The sequence below is a fragment of the Etheostoma cragini genome, chromosome 9 (genome assembly GCF_013103735.1).
Source record: "Etheostoma cragini isolate CJK2018 chromosome 9, CSU_Ecrag_1.0, whole genome shotgun sequence".
Classification (NCBI taxonomy): Eukaryota; Metazoa; Chordata; class Actinopteri; order Perciformes; family Percidae; genus Etheostoma; species Etheostoma cragini.
In genome coordinates, this window is record NC_048415.1 from 26,921,935 (window position 1) to 26,939,575 (window position 17,641).

Sequence of the window (17,641 nt, forward strand, 5' to 3'; positions counted from 1 at the left end):
AGCTTAATTAACTTCTCAAAATCCTGTTGTAGATTAAGCCTTTTCATTTACTAGGAGGAAGTTCACTGTACGTATGTATTTCCATCCCTGCTTCATTAAAGCCTGCTCATTTTATGGCTCAGTGCATTCAATTATTCAGGTTTTCATTGTCTTAGCAGGGATAATATTCTTGCCCTTCCTGTAATGGTCCTCATTCTGAGTGATGGGTATATCATGGTGGCTGTGTGGATGAGTTAAGGTCCCCAGACCGTTAGCACTAATCATATACCCCCAACATGAACTTTTCTGTGAGACACGAGTCATCAGTTTCTCCATTTCTGAAAGAATGTGGTAATGAACTGAACTACGCTGAGGGTTTTGGATATTGCAGAACAACTATAGCACACACTAAAAGATTGATTATTATTATTATTAGTCATAATTCATAAAATGTTTTTATATACTTGTATTGTCTCTAGGTCATTTATTGTTCTTGCTTGTTCTTGTTCTGGTTCATGATACCAAATACATACCAGGTGGTAGCTTGTGTGCGATCACAGAAGGCTTGTGTCATGTGGATGGTTTGACAGTGTTGTTGTAATTACCTGGAATTCCTCATTAGGTAGACAGAAGAGACTCACTACATTTTTAACAGCAGTTGGGGCCTCATATATGAGCATTGCAACTCTTACCTTAAGGCCGCCGGATTCCCGCAATACCATGAGATCACGCGAGATTTGCCAATCAGTTTGAATTAGTCATTTTCTTAGTTTGAATATGTTACAGGTTACTTTATTACATGGATTTTAATGATTCATTTTCCCTTACAATTTTCAACAATTTGCTATCAGTTTTTCTAAAACGAGAGTGCAGGAATCTCGACCGATCGGTTCTGCATTGAAGAAATAAGGTTCCTCACTAGCAGATATTTAAAAAAAACGTAGAGAGATTTCTTCAAAGATCATTTGAACACATTCTTTGAAGAGGTCACCTAATTTAATTATTCCTTTCTTTTTTTGCAGGCATTTTGAGTCTTTACTTTGAAAGGACAGCTGAAGACATGAAAGGGGAGCGAGACATGCCCCAACCCGTGCCCGCTGCATCAAGGAGTAAACCTCTATTATTGGAAGCCCTCTCTACCAACTGAGCTATCCAGGCACTCAATTATTCCTTTCCTTGCCAATGTCTGGAATCCTGCATCCAGCTTGCCTGGTTTAAATGAAACATTGCCCCACACTGGGTTGAACGTGACAAAGAGCCCAATATGTTCACATCAGACCATACATTAACCATAGTAAGAACTACAGGGTGAGCAGTATGACTTTAAATTAGAGTTTCTGAATGGCTGGTACTGTAGTCTAAAGGTGAACACAGAACTAGAAGCTCACACAGTGACTGCTTGGCTTTGTGTAATACTCAGACAGCACTTTTGGCTTTTACAGACTGACAGCCCTCTGGCAAAACAACACGGGTCTGCATCAGTGTGGACATGCTCTACAGGGTTCCAGATTGATGTGTCATCCACACATGAAACAGGACGTCCACTTTAAATTTTAAATTATTTGAAGTATTTTAGCTTGGATGAACACAGGCAAAAATGCAATGGTACATTAAAGGCAGTGGTTGAGTGTGACTTACAATTACATTAATGTAAAGTACATTTACTTAAGTACAAATATTGAGGTACTTGTACTTTACTTGTCTTTTCTTGCGACTTCCTACTTCTACTCCGCAACATTTCAGAGAGAAATATACTTTTTACTCCACTACATTTATCTAAGAGCTTTAGTTACCAGTCACTTTACACCTTTCTGCACACAAAACCCATTTAGTTTATAAAATCTGATGTTTTATTATAAATAAAACTAGCCAAAAATTATAACGGACTACAAGAGCAGCTGAAATGCAGGTCTTGAGCTGAGGAGCCTGTGTCCATCCAAGATGGAGCATCTCCAGAAGAAAACTCGAACATTATAGTTCTCAATTGTGTTGCCTAATAGTACCAAGAAGATGTGGACATTTCAGTATCAAACGGAAGATGCAGCAGATAATCCGATTCGAGGATATTTGTTGTTGGTAGAGCACAGATTTGACATTGATATCAGCATCTGCTGAGGAGTTGTACTATGAAGGGAGTTTGTTTGTGTGATAGTGTGGGCCAGAATGTGACCCGTATGAAGGACAAATGGTGAAAGAGAAGAATAAAACCGATGATTATCAGAGTCCCTGTTGCAAGTTGAGTTTCCTTTCCTCTGCAGTGCAGCAGACAGAGGATAGAAACATCAGACGGGTGGAGTAGGGCCGATGTGTAATTCAAATCTGAGCTTTGACAGATTTATATTTTAGAGCCAGAAATTCTGGAAGTCATCACACACACACACACACACACACACACACACACACACACACACACACACACACACACAAACACGCACACACACAGATAGATTCAGTAAAATAAAGGAATTTATAGCATGGATCAGTCACAGGCAAAGGAGGAGTACTACAAATATAAAGGCCGAGGGTGTAGCTTAAATCAACAACAAAATATCCAACCAAAAACTGACTCCTTACTTTCAACTGGACTAAATATACTAAATATAGACATAACAAAATACAACAAATCACAGCCGCACAGACTCATAATTTCGAATTCAGCTTTACAAGAGACAAATTATGTTCATTTTCAGTTTCAAGCTAATTGGGTTTTTTACTAAAACATGGTTACAGGCTTTAATGTTCCAAAAACATGTTGTTCACTGAAGTTGTGTCAGCTGGTAATGGAGCTCTCAAGTCTCAGTGATCATCCTGCAGGGCGTGCCTGTGCATACTGACGGACAAATTCACCAAAGGATTGTGGGGCTTTGGCAGCCACATGCCACAACCAGCAAACCTGCACCAATGAGACGAAAAGAAACTGTAAATCTGAAAGTGCCTTCAAAGAGCAGCGCCTCTGTGCTTCTGTGCTATTTTTATGGTTTTAATTGAGGTAATACACAGACATTTAGCTATTGAAGAACATTTACAAGAGGTGTCACACCCAGACGTTTTCAGTGGTTGTAGCAAGACATCGCAATGCCGGGTGTGCTTATGAGTTGTTATTTTGAAGGAGAACATAATTTTGATTTTGGTGTTTTGAAATGCCAACACAATCTCATCACCAAAGTTGTTGCTAAGTTCCCTGGGTCCATGCAAGAGAGCTACCTTTTAAGAAAAACAGTCTCTACAGATAGGAGCAAAACATAGGTTAGAACCCAAGGCTAGGGATAAGAAAGTTGTTTCATGAAAACATTTGTACTTTAAATATTACTTGCATTGTTGAAGGGAAGATGGTTAACACTTTATGATAACTACACACTATGAATCATTAGTTTAGTAATGCTTGGTTAAAGCATTTTTCTTACATTAAATACAAATTAGTATGTAAATGTGCTTTTGTGTCATAGGTTGTCTACATCCACGATGTTCTACTTCAGGGAACGTTCAGGTGTTGCCGGAAATTCCAGTGGCTGTCCCTCTTTTTGGCTGGATGTCCGCCCTACCAGACTCAGGTCCATTAGCCCGGTCCCACCAGACTCTGGTCAATTAGCCCGGTCCTACCAGACTCTGGTTCATTAGCCTGGTCCTACCAGACTCTGGTACATCAGCCCGGTCCCACCAGACTCTTGATTTGGCCGGAGAAAACCCGCGAACATATGTCCCGTCACATTCCTCTTTCTTTGTGTTGGCGCTCTAACCTCCAGTGGATTTCTGATGACTATGGTTTACTGCTCCTTAGATCTCTGCAGGGTAAATCCAGACAGCTAGCTAGACTATCTGTGATTTGAACGTACACATGTTCCACTAAAACAAGTTCCTTCCCAAGGCCAATTTGCAGCGGCACCGTGGCTCTGTCCAGCGCTTAGCACCGCCCAAGACAATTGTGATTGGTTAAAGGAAATGCCAATAAACCAGAATGCTGTGTGGACAAGCCAGACCCTCCTCCATTGGCCAGTGGAGCAAGGTCTGGCAATGCGAGACTATATTATAGGTGACAGTGGCCACCAACTCCAACCATGGATGATGACTCCACTGTGCAATGCAACAAATGACAGGGAAGCGGCTTATAACCCGGTACACATCCCATCAAAACACAGTGGTGTAATTGAGCGCACCTTCTGCATTCTAAAAAGCAGATTTAGATGCCTGGCTTGTGGCGGATCAGAGCAGCAATACTGTGTAGTCCCTCTAAAGTATACCAGATTGTAGTTATGTGCTGCATCCTTCACAACATAGTCATGAGAGCTGGTCTGTATGTAAAAATAATAAAGACTCAGAAGCAGATGCAGAGGAGCCACCAACATTATTTCCGATTATCTGCAGAGTTTTTTACTTAGCCTGTCTTGACCTTGCAAATGTCTCTAAAACAAATCCACTTTTGTTTGTCCTTTTTTCTGTAATTAACATGTAGTGCTCAAACTACTACTACTTGAACAGCTATTTTGTATATATTTGTTTCTTCTACTGTATTTAATGTTTATATTTTATTAATGTTTAGTATATTTGTTTGTGCATGTATGCACCAATGACTATGGCAAATTCCACCTAGGGTAGATACTGTGGCAACAAACTCCTTTCTGATTCTATTACTGAACAGCTTTATTATTATTACTGTAAAACTCATCATCACAGACAAACAAAATTAGAGACATTGCTCAATAAATAAGTAAAAACAAAAATCAATACACCTTAATTTACGCTGAAAATAGCAATTCACCATCCCCATCTTACTTGTCAGCACAGTGGGAATTAATTTGGATTCAGGACCATGGAGAGCTCTGTGCCACCTCCTTAATTTTCAGGTAAAGCTTTGGGGATTGTTGTTTCATGAAATAATAAATGTCCTTTTTTGCAGTTGTTGGTTTTTGCTACTCTGACACAGAGAAGCGCCTCAATCTCTTTATAATTCACAGGCACAGGTACAATGTCTACCAAATTTTGACTGGGCACCTAAGCACTTTGTAGTAAAATGAAGTAAGACAAAAATACTTTTTGCCATTCTAAATTGATGAAAACATGCTTGTAATATGACGAGCAGGTGCAAGATCCTGTTGAAGCTACTCAAACGTGCTGTTGGGCACAGTTTGGTTGTTTTGAGCCTGGATTTGTAGGCCTAATTGGACACATCAAAAGTATGCCAAATTGGATATTAAGAGTTCTTGTTAGCATTGTACCCATGGCGGCATGGGCAACTATCTCTGGATTACTTTAATACTGTGGAAAACTCATACTTTGCCCCACTCCTCCCCTCCATACAATTGGTGGGTGGGTTACAGGAACTGACGGCTAAAAAACGACACAACTCATTATGATTAAAAACAACCACATGAATGCTTACAGCATAAAATTGATATTATGTCCTCTCACATAACCCATCCTTGTAAACCATTATACAATGTGAACTTTCCACTGGTAATAGAGTTGCCGTTGAGTATAGATCTGTCTGGAGGCCAAACACTTGTTATGTTAATTACAGCTTATTTGAAATAAATTTGTTGAAACAATATCATGGCTAAAAGCTTTTATGAAAACTAACTAACTCACTTGTCTGATATCCAGATGGGGCTTTCCATCAAAACTGCAATCAAAACGGCCCATTAGGGCTATACAGCTAATTAATTACAAAGCAGACTGACTGTACGGCTTTACTGGTAGATGTAAAGCCGTACACCTTTTGGCTTATATTCTATTTTCTTTTCATGTTTTTATGACATGCCACTTTACATTTATTGTAAATGAAGCTAAAGCGTAAGTTCAGTCAAGAAAACTATTCTGTTGCATGATTAGGTCTTCTTTAATTCTCACACATCTGCATTCACTCCGCTCATAAATGCTCACTCATTATTCCCTGCTGCCCTGTCTGGGGCTATCAATTAGCTCTTCAGCTGCTCCTTACAGCTGGGGCATGTTCAGCCCTGACAAAATGTAGCAAAACGTTTTTTTGTTCACTGAAAGAGTTTACAGATGCATCTCTGCTGATTTGGGTGATCACCTGTGACACAGCCAATAAACGGGAGACAAGCCAATTTAACCAGAGAGACAGATATCTCAGTCATTGGACACCGTTTCACACCGTTCCAAGGAAACCCGTCGTTCGACCAGAAAACCGTAGCAAAACGGTGCACACCATTTTTAGATTGAACGTGCCCCTAGTTACGTCTGTGGATCCCATCTATACATTAGCTCAGAAACAACTCAACATTGTTAGCATATTATCCTTCGCCTGCATTGTTTAAATAATAAAAGTAATAATGTATACGACAATGTATCCTTTATTAGTCCCACAAGGGGAAATGACAATTTACACACAGTTGTTTTACACACACATGCTCAGTACTTGTACATGCACTAAATAGAGAGATGTCAGGAAGGGGGGGGGGGGCTGCCCATGAAAAGGCCCCCCTAAGTAGTTGGAGTTTCAGCGCCTCACTCCAGCTACCAGTCGACCACCATACTATTGGTCCATATGTGGACTTGAACCCCCAACCCTCCAGTTCTCAACCCAACACCCTACGGACTGAGCAACTGCCACTCACAATTATGATTCTCTCTCTGACTTTAGTAATTGTGGAGAATTTTCTGCAGTTATGCTATATTTTCTCTTCTCTTTTTTCTTCTCTGTGGTTGTCAGCTGTCATTTCAGTGCAAATTGTCCTATCGATTTCTGAGGCTAAATGTTGTCTTAAAGTTTGGCTATCGTAACATAATGACATGACACAAGTCTTTTCCTCTCTGGGACGCGTTCCAATGTCCCACTGACTTGTTTCGTTGTCCCTGTCCCGTTATCATTTACTGTGACTGTTATTTCCACTCTTTGTTTCAACCCCAACCTGCTGCCAGACCCCACCTACCAAGAGCCTGGGTCTGTCCCAGGTTTCTTCTTAAAAGGAGTTTTTCCTCACCACTTTCGCACTGTTGCCTGTTCTGGAGGGAACTAATAGAACTGTTGGGTCCTTGTTAATTATAGAGTGTGGTCTAGACCTACTCTATCTGTAAGGTGTCTCGAGATAACTCTTGTTGTTTGTAGCTGATGTCTTTTCCTCATTTTAAAGGCTGGATTACATTTTTGGAATTTACCAGACTTACTGTCTTTGTCATTATGCGCCTTTACCCACTTAGTCATTATGTCCGCATTTTTAGGGGGTTATTCATCAAAACTCTCATTGTGTTAATATTTTATGAAAGCACCAATTGTCAACCCCACAATAAAGACATGGACAAAAAATGTTGTGATATTTGATTTACTCCATGTCGCCCAGCTCTAGCTCCAGCTCTCCTTTAGCACCAGTTTCCACAGATTCATCAGCTCCATCTGCCTTACCAGAACCAGCCACCACCCCTGGAGGATTCATCCTGCTGCTGCTCAGGGCAGACGCCCCTCAGTCACAAATCTCCTTGTAGAATTTGAACACCAAAGACTTTCTGCCCAAACTTAATTATCACACATTTTCTCATTTTTCACTCCGGGTTTCCACTCCCACTTCTGCTCCTTTTCTTGTTTCAATTCATATAGAAGTAGAAATAAACTAAGGGACTAAAATATCATGCTCAAAGCACTGTCAGCAATGCACAGCCAAGAAAAATGTTGTCATCCAGCCAAGTCCATAAAGCCTGCAGTGATGACTGCACTGACTAAACACACCACTTTTACGGCATGGGCACTTCCAATTCTAAAACATATATTTCAATGTTATGAATGCCTGCTTCACTACTCTGATTGGCTTGTTTTGCTTGGTCTCTTTTCTCAACCCCCTTCAGTAGGACATTCGGAGGTTCAACTAGGCCACGTTCAGCCCCAAAAAAACTTAAAAAACAAAAAACAAAAACCTAAACAGCGTACCTGAGTGACATGACATGTTTTCAGTTTTTGGCTATTTCCATTTGGTTGCATATGCTGTAGTGTTAGAAGTATAAAGATTTGCATGTATACATACATTATCTAAGGATGTTTTACAGTTTCTCCATTAAGGGTTGGAAAAATAATCGATTCTTAAATGCATCGCAATTCTCTCTAGAACGATTTGATGCATGATTGTGATAAGTGAATATTCGATTATAAAAAAAAAAAACAGACTAGAGAGTGACTGAAGGAGGATGGGATAATGGACATCAATTTAGAGTTTAGGCTAGAATGCAGAACCCCCCACACACAGAAAAAAGGCCATAAGGAAAACGGAACGGCATTTACATGTACAGGTATGTAAATACAAATGATCTAATTAGACATACATAAAATAATTAGGCAAAAACACATGTAGGCTGTTGATCTACTTTATCACATTACATGTGACCACCTCATATTTCATGGTCTAAGAAGCCAATTCTCCACCTTTAAACATGACTGAGCCTCTGACATGGAAGATTAACGTGTGAGAAGGTGCCTTTCACAAGCATGTTCAAGGCTTCAGTATGGAATGACTCCAAAATAAAAACCTCAGTAGACCTCAAAACATGTGTGTGACAAATGCTGTACGCTGTGTATCAATGTCAAAATCTAACCACTCAGATTTATACGTAGATTTTTTTTAATCACCAATTTGTCTGTATCAGTAAACATGATCAATAGAATAAAAAAGAATAGAATAGAATGCCTTTATTGTCAACATACACAAGTCCAATACCTGTGCAATGAGATTGAAGCAACCCCTTTACAGTGTGGACACAACATATAAAAATACAAAATATAAGGAATTAAATATAAAAATATAAAGTGTTGGTTTTCAAACTCTGCCTTCATTTCAAATGCCTGAATGTAATTAATGCTTTTAAATGAATTCATCTTTGTTAAGACTGATGAGTGTAACAAGACCACATTCTTGCATTTCTGGAATTAGTGTGGTGCAAATGTCCATTAGCCTGAATTTGCAATGTGAGCTGTGAAACTCATATACCAGATGTTTCCTAGCACTTTATTTACACATTACAAAGGCCTTCGCTAAGTTTCAAATGCGCAACTCCATTCAGTAAATCAGTGCTATGACACTAACTAGTAAATATTAAGAAAGTAGGAAGAACTTTACACACAAATCTAATTGTGGATTTATGAATCATTTATGAGCTTTTGCTCAAAAAAACAGGTCCCTGTTGTCGAAGCCCTCGGTTTTGTTCTCTCATCCATTGACCCTTCTGCCTACAACTCCGATAAGGTTAGAACATCATTCAGACAGCAACTACAGTTGAGACAGCCCAGCATGCATTTATATTAATCAGAGTTTTTTCTCAGCGAAAGACAATCACCTCGTTTGAAAGAGAAGAACATTTGCCTCATGACCAGACAAGAAACTGTGGGCTGCCTATTCTGAACCCAACAGCTTTATAACTAAGTACAGCTTTGTACACAACAAATCCGTTGGAACCAGAATGGAGGACTGCATGGTAGTTAGGTGACATGCATTCATATGAGACCTATTGCTGCCAAGACCTCCCACTAAGTTAATTGTAATCTGTGGCACAGAGTTGCAGGAGTCAATCATCTCACCAACAGTCTGGCACAGCGCTAACGCAAGCTCTCATTGGACCATTCATGCATCTATCTATCTATCAGGGCCTGAGAAGCAGATGTAACTGTACAGCCACATCCGACTCCACCCTGTGCCACGATGGGAGCCATGAAGTGTTCTCATTGAAAACATTAATGTATTTTGCCATCCTGCATTTACCTTCATTATGCATGAGGTGTGCCAAATGGCAACACTGAAGAGTTGAGGCAATGGCATTATTTCCCGACTGTAAAAACAATGGACGATGCAGCAGTAATGTCACCCATTGGTTTGTGGATTTTTTGGCGAGAGGGTGAAGCTAGTGAGCATGACGCGGCCAAGCCAGGGTTGTTTAACTAACTGAGGCGGGAAAAGTTAACCCTTCTGGAGCAAGTCACCCTGTGGAGTAAGCGGCAGGTAATTGCAGACTTCCGGTTACTGGCATTGTTCATCTGCATTGCTTTCTTTATTTCTCATACATCTGCATTCAATCCTGTCACATATGCTCACTCATCATACCTTGCTGCTCTGATCAGCTTGTAACGTCAGCTGAACTCATTTATAACTCACCGACACACCTCCATGAAGTGAAAACACACAGAGGGAGAGTCAAAGTTTAAGATGAAAACACGGAAAACAGCCAAAAAAAAGTTCAGGTCTACTTTGCTAAGCCTCTGTCCTGGTTTACAAGTCGGCCTGTAGCCACACCTCTAAAGCATCACCTGCTTCATCGTCTATAATAAAATAAATTTGACCATAATCTATGCTGTATTGAAGAAGACTTGAAACTAGTGATTGAGATCATAAAGTCTGAAATAAATCAACTGAGAAGTAGGCTCATTTTCTCACAGACTTATGTAGAAACTGACATTTTATTGAGCCAGTGGAGTCTCCCCCTACTGGAAATTAGAATGCAGGTTTACGGCACTTTTTCAGACCCAGAAGTTGCATCCATTATTTTTACAGTCTATGGTTCAAGCACATGGCCGCTACACAGGCCGTGATGCCAGAGCGGCCAGAGCGGCCATCCTCACGCACATCTGTGGTTCTTCATAGGACATTTTATCATTTATTTATCATTTATTTATCACATATAGCTGTAAACCGTCATCAACAATCATCATCATTAGTGTGTGGAGAAATAATCAATGATATAGTTGACCACATTGACTTTGAACTGAAAGAACATTGACACAGGGAACAGTTACTATACAAAGAATTAATCACACATACATAATAATTGAAAATCAAGTTTGTATATACATATATATGTTGTGTGTATACACTGTATACATTGATGGGGATTTTACATATTGCTGTAGACTAGAATATGAAGATGTGTACTTTATGTTAGCCCAAGTGGAGCTTTTTTCACTCTGCTGTTTTTACATTACATTAGACACACAGACCCAAAATACACACATATGGCCTGTAAGAGAGATGTCTCACTCTGTAGCTAAAACAAGTGCGATGTCTCACTCTGTAGCTAAAATAGAGATCTAAACACAGGGTGAAAAGAGGATCTGCATCAATGTGCAGTACAACAAAAATATGGTGTTTTTTAATAAAACCATGTAAACCTGTTCTGGTACTACAACAAAATACAAGTATGAGCCTGATAATGAGCATAAAAACTCTTTGGTTCCCAAATCAAGTCCCCATGGACTGAGATACTGCTGTGACAAACGGCCTATAATGGGAAACTTGGAAGTGTAAACTTGCATTTTTTTATGTAGCCATGTCATTAGAGGCCTGCATCTTTACTTTTCCAAAATGGAAGAAATACATGTCAATTTAAATAAATGAACAATTTACAGTCACATATCTCACACATCATATCACAGTCTCACATCGTACCAATCCTTGCATCCCTTACTTTGCTTCAGGTAAAATTCAGAATACAGTGTGAGATCCTTTTGATTACCTTCAAAGCATTACATGACCTTTCCTCCCCCCACTCACTCCACCACACCCCCACTCAGATCCTCCAACCTTGGATTTTACCATTCCTCGCTCCAACTACAAGACCAAAGGTGATCGTGCCTTTTCCATTTTAGTTCAAACCCTGTGGAATCTTCTCCCTCCGTCTGTTTTAAAATCCACATTTGTTCAAAGGGCTGCACACCTTTTATTCTGTATTTTAAATGTAATTTGTATTTTGTAACTCATGTTTTTTTTCTTTATTTCTTCACATGTATTGTCCGTGTGTGTGAAGCACTATCCAACATACTTAGAATTTGACAAGTTTTTGTGAGTATTTATTCTATCATATTTTATTATAGTATGAATACATGACACTGCAAAGTTCCTTTTGTAGGCCACACCTGTAACTCCACCTTTACTTTTGCCTTACTTATTACTTTAAATTACTTAAACATGTTTCCTCTCAGAGCACAACCACAATCGACTGACATATCTTTATGTGACAAATTGGCTGCATACAGTATCTGCACCAATGTTCTGTTTAATTCCCATATAATCCTTCCTTTTCCTGTTCCCAAAGCTCCAAAGTCCGCCGTGTCTCAGCTCAGGGCGTGTGCAGTACTGTTAACTCCCACCATGAAATGCAGAAACACATTATTATTCAAAGCAAGCGTGTCACAGCTTAAGGGAATTAAGCTTGATTTCCTGCTGCTGGTGACCCCACAGAGATTAATGTGACACTGTAATGGGGAGATATGTGCAGTGTGCAGCTAACAGCTGTATTTTCACAGAGATGAGTTCCCCATGGTCCAGTGACCAGGTGTGAACAGAGACAGATACTGTTCCATCTGGGTGGTCAGCACAGGACGGCAGTAAACAACCAGGTGGATACAGAACAACACTTTCAATCAGGAGTGACTTGTTTGCAGATATGCAAAGGTTAATTGCACATAAGCATAATAAAATGTACAGTCTTTGGAGCTTATGGCGTTTTTCCATTAACGGTATCTGCTCGACTTGACCGCGGTGCCCCGTGGCTGGTCGTCATAGCAGTAAACTGCTGTGACCTAACGCCACACACACACACACACACACAAAGGTATTTTTAGATTCTTTGTGTGTTACCACAGCCAGAAGGCAAATTAGTTTCTAATTAACATGGAGGCAGCAAAAAAAAAAAAAACGCTGGATAAAATATTTACTGGTAAACACGGCGGGTTTCTTCAGGAAACCCCCCCTCTCCCATCTGTCGCGACAAATGATGACGCAGTGATTAGTGACGATTCTCTCCGACCAATCAGTGGTCTGCAGGTTTCCACGTCAGCTTGAAGGTTCCTCCCCTAGAACCTCAACTGAGGTTGTGCTACAAAAAGTACCTGCGGGTACCAGGGACGTTTGTTTTGTAATGGAAAACCAAAAAAGGCGAGTAGAACTGAGGCAAGTCGACTAGATACCACATAGTGGGAAAACGCCCATTTGACTTCATTGTTATAGAATAATTTGCAAAAGGGGTAAGAAAGCCAAGAAAATCCCCCACGATGGAGTCTAGACACTGGTGGTTGTGGTGAAGGAGCCCAAAGACCAGACCGAAGGAGTCGACGGAGCGTCCCGCAAGAGGAATACCCAGGGTGCCTTTGGTTGATAATGACTGGAGGTGGAAGGAGAGGTGGAGGGGCTTTGCCTGAAGTGACAGCTGACAGCAGCAGGGAGAAAAACAGATTTAAAGCAGGGTTGTGACGCTGTGATTGGTAGTTGGAATTCGTGGCCAATTCTGAAAGAAGAGGAACGCCTCCAACAGCTGATTTGATTTAGGAAGAGAGCAGTGGTTAAGTGTTAAGTCTTCCTGAAAGAATTTACGCTGAGCCACATTTGTTTCTCTCTCAACATTCAGAACAAGAGAAATCAATTGTGGCTCGGTCATATCAGTACTGTCTTCTTAACCCTCATGTTGTCCTCGGGTCAAATTGATCCGTTTTCTAATGTTGTTGGTCTTTTTTTTTGTCGTTTGGTCCCAATTGTAATTACCCCAAAATAACATGACTGATTCCACACAATCAAGTACAAATCTCTACTGTGTCAATCAATTTTATGGCATTTGAAGAAAAAGTTGAAGTGGTTTTGAAATAGTATTGAGTAAAAGTTGACATATTCCAATCTGTGATTATCCATCAACATCCATTCCTTTAATTTTAGTCTAAATAATTCCTAATTTCTGCTTTTCTAACTCAAACACTATGTATGATTTCCTATAAGTTAAGCGTCTTGAAATTATCAGAAAAAGTTAAAAACATTGATAAAAAGCGTCAAAAATGTTATTTTTTAGACCATTACATTCAAGAAAACTCAAATGAAGATAGTGATTAAGACCTCTTCTGTTTTCTTAATCCTCCGTGTTCTTCTTGGCTATTAGCAGTTGTGTGGAGGAGGGGTAGGAGTGGTACGTGATCACGGAAGACTTGTATCATGTTGAAGTGCGCACAGCTCCGTTGTCATCACTTGGAATTCCTGAATCCTATGTAAATCTGTAGTTACTGATGGTGGCATATGCAGAAATGATCTTTGTGAACCCCCAAATAAAAAAAAACGTTGTAAAAACATTTTTGGTCTTCAGACACTTGGAAGTAAAAAAAAAAAGCAAAATTCACAAATATCTTACTAGAGAGAGCATTGTTTCGGGCATTACTGTTTAAGTCTATTAACATGTTGTGAATAAAGCAACTAGGTTAGGGTGACTAGACGTCCCCGGTTTTGGTGACCTGTCCCCGGCTGGATCTGTCCCTAGAAATATCCCCGGACAGACCTGAAATTGGAATGAAAGAAAGAAAATACTGACCAAACGGACCTGATAATCGCACACCCAACATACGCAGGCTCCAGACCGCCAGAGCCAGCGCTGCTCAGAGCTCAGAGATGTTTCAGAAAGCCGTATTTCACGATGCTAAAATCACTGATTATTTACATGGAGTCTGGTGGGGACAGTTCTAGGTCTAGTGTCCCTGTTTTAAGTTTTACAAAAATAAAAACATGACGTGTTTTGGAGTTATATACGCCTCTGAGCTGTAAATGTCCCCGGATTCTGTCTGAGAAATTCTGGTCACCTTAAACTAGGTTCTTCTCTGACCTGCAGAGACAAAAGCAAGGGAGACAGAGAGAGAGAGAGAGAGACAGAGTGATAAGAAAAAAAAACTTGGTCCCGTTTTCAGTAATAGTTCAGATAATTGACAGCAAAATCAAATTTTACTGCAAATTAAATGCCATTTTCCTAGCACTCTCTGTTCAGCATGATGTTCAATCAACATGTAACAGACTGTTATTTTTCACATGATTTCACCTTTTGGTTTTCTTCAGCAGCCAGACTTTTGAAGGCTTACAACAGCTCTAGTCTAGTGCACTCTGATTGAAGCTGCCAAGCAAATACTTATTAAGCTGGTATATTTGCAGCAATAAGCGAGTGAAAGGAGTTCAAAAGAACTCCCAAGAAACTCCAACGTTAATTTGTGAAGGACAAGGGAGCCTGCTCATGTATCATGTCGCCATCCGAATTTTGGAGACGCTAGGCTCGTTCGAGATGACCCCGGTCCGCGCAGAATTGATCATTGGCTATCTGCGCCCCATGCATGCTGGGTAGATTTGGGTCCAACTTCATCCCGACTTGCTTTGACGTCATGCACACATAGGCAACAATAACCTCAGGAGATCAAGGCGGCTGCAGTTCTGACACACAGGCAGCCCAGTCGCTTTTTGCCGACCCAGGCGGACCCAGGGCATGCTGGGAAACGCCGGCCTCTTAGCTGATTTAACAGCTGATTAGTTCAGAATCGACTCAACATGATGATGTTTTATATACATTTTCTAATGGTTTAGAATTGGAGGGATTTTTACTGCTAACTTTGGCTTACTCTGGACAAGACACGTGATAGAAGTCAGAGAGACTAAATCCATTCAGATTACAGATCATATACAGTGTGTAATAAATTAAAATCAGCAACAGATTGAATGCAGAGCATTTTGAGAGCTATTCTATCATACTTAACCCTCATGTTGTCCTCAGGTCAAATTGACCTACTTTCCCATGTCAATGTTCTTTTTAACTACCCAAAATAACATGATTGATTCCAAACAACGCTCTTTGGCAAGTACAAATCTCTACTTTCAGTCTTATTCAATTTTAAAGCATTTGAAAAAAACATTAAGAGATTTTAAATTAGTATTGAGCCGAAGTCTGTGATTATCCATCAACATACATTCCTTTAATTCTAGTCTAAATAATTCCAAATTTTTTGCTTTTCTATCTCTAACATTAAGTATAATTTCCTATGAATGAGGTTTATTAAGCATAAATTCCAAAAATAACTGTAAAACTGAAGTTAATAAGGTAGTGTTAAAAAAACACTGAAATGAGTGTCAATTTTGACGGGAAGACAACATGATTGTTATTAAAACTGCAGACTGTGTAACAGCTGATATATGGGTCTGACAACATTTTATTACATCGGAATCAGATCACAGGGGTTGTGTCACATCCTGTTCAGCCTGAAGGCTGCAGGATCAGCTGGAAACTGTCCAACTTTCCTGCAGAGTTTTGTCCCCGCCCCCGGCTGCCGCCGCCTGCTCTCGTCCACTTTACGGACGAGGCGCAGCTCGTCTTGAACGAGCCTGCTGTCTCAGCCAGCTAAGTGTGAACTAAAAGACATTCCCCAGTGTGTTCAACATGTGAGCACACAATAAAATAGCCTAAAGTTGAACTTTAGAGTGTGAAGCTAATGGGGGCTGGGAAGTAGTGGTGCGTCGCATTGACCTGGTGAAGCCAATACCGCGTTTTGCTGATGCAGACAGACAATGCGGTAAATCAGTTGAAGCTAAACGGTGCCAGCCCCCGTTTGAATGGCTCTGGTCCTTGAAGTGATTTCCCCCTGGTCAATAATTTCATTGATGTTCCAGAAAAGGTTCAAATAAAGAGTTTTAAGAATGGAACCAATCAAACTAGCTACGAGAGGAATCATGACCATAATATTATTGATTTGTTGCAAAAGAAAATTTTGCAAACAGAAAAAAACACAGTGCAACACAAAATGATCATAGGCTATATAGATCATAGACTACATAGATCATAGACTACATAGATCATAGACAATGGTGTCATGTCAGTCTTCAAGTGCAGTGTTACCCCATCTCGCGTTAGCATCACATCAGTCGCAATGCAAAATTGGGCAAAAGTGCACTTTTACTTCACATTACTTCCCGCTTTGCTCCTGTCCTAACTACGAAATTACGGGTCATACTTTGAAAACATGACTGTTTTCAGTGGATTTGGAAATTTTCTCTATTAGATTTGAATATTTCTAACGTACAAGGGGATATTTTAGTTTGATGGTGGTACTAGAAGGAGAAAAAGGCTAGTAGTTTTCCAAACGTCTTAATTGAGAGCAAAAGCAATCATCATCAGTACCACCTGGGGACCTTGTGTGATGTAGAAATGTATTCACGCGGGAAAAGACTGCTTTTAATAAAATTTACTGACATAGCTGTACCCTGAGAGTTGGGTACCCCAAGGCGTGCAGAGGATGGCCAGGGTGAGGCTGCCGTACCGCATTGTATCAGGGTTCTGTATCTTTTTTTTCTCGCTGCCTCACAGCAAGTAGGCACTGCAGAGTTTGAACCCTGATCCAGGCAGGGCCTTTCTGTGTGGAGTTTGCGTGTTCTCCCCGTGTTTGCGTGGGTTTCCCTCCAGGAGCTCTGGTTTCCTCCCACCATAAAGACATGCGTGCTCGGTAACTAGGACTACAGTTCCAGATTAGCCGTCAGGCTATCACAGAAAAGTGGATTGATGTGCATTGTCTTATTAAAAAAAAAAAAAAACACGTATGGAACTCTGTTCTTAAATACAGAGTTCTTATATGACTCTGAGTGGTCATTTACAAAGCCCCAACAATTCTAGTAATTCCCCCAAGAGCAAGCAGTGCAACAGTGGCAAAGAAAAACTCCCTTTTAGGAAGAAACCTTGGACAGACCCAGGCTCTTGGTTCAGTGTGTTTCCGAGGCAAACGCATTTTTTTCTCTCAGTCCACGCATTATCTTATCTTAAAGGATTCCATTCACTATGCTAAAAAAACTAGCTTAGCATAGTGAATGGAATCCTTTGTTGCTGGATAGCATATCATGAGTAAAAGGGAGCCAACACAAAAAAAACACGTGATTACTTATTGTGGCCTGCGTATTCA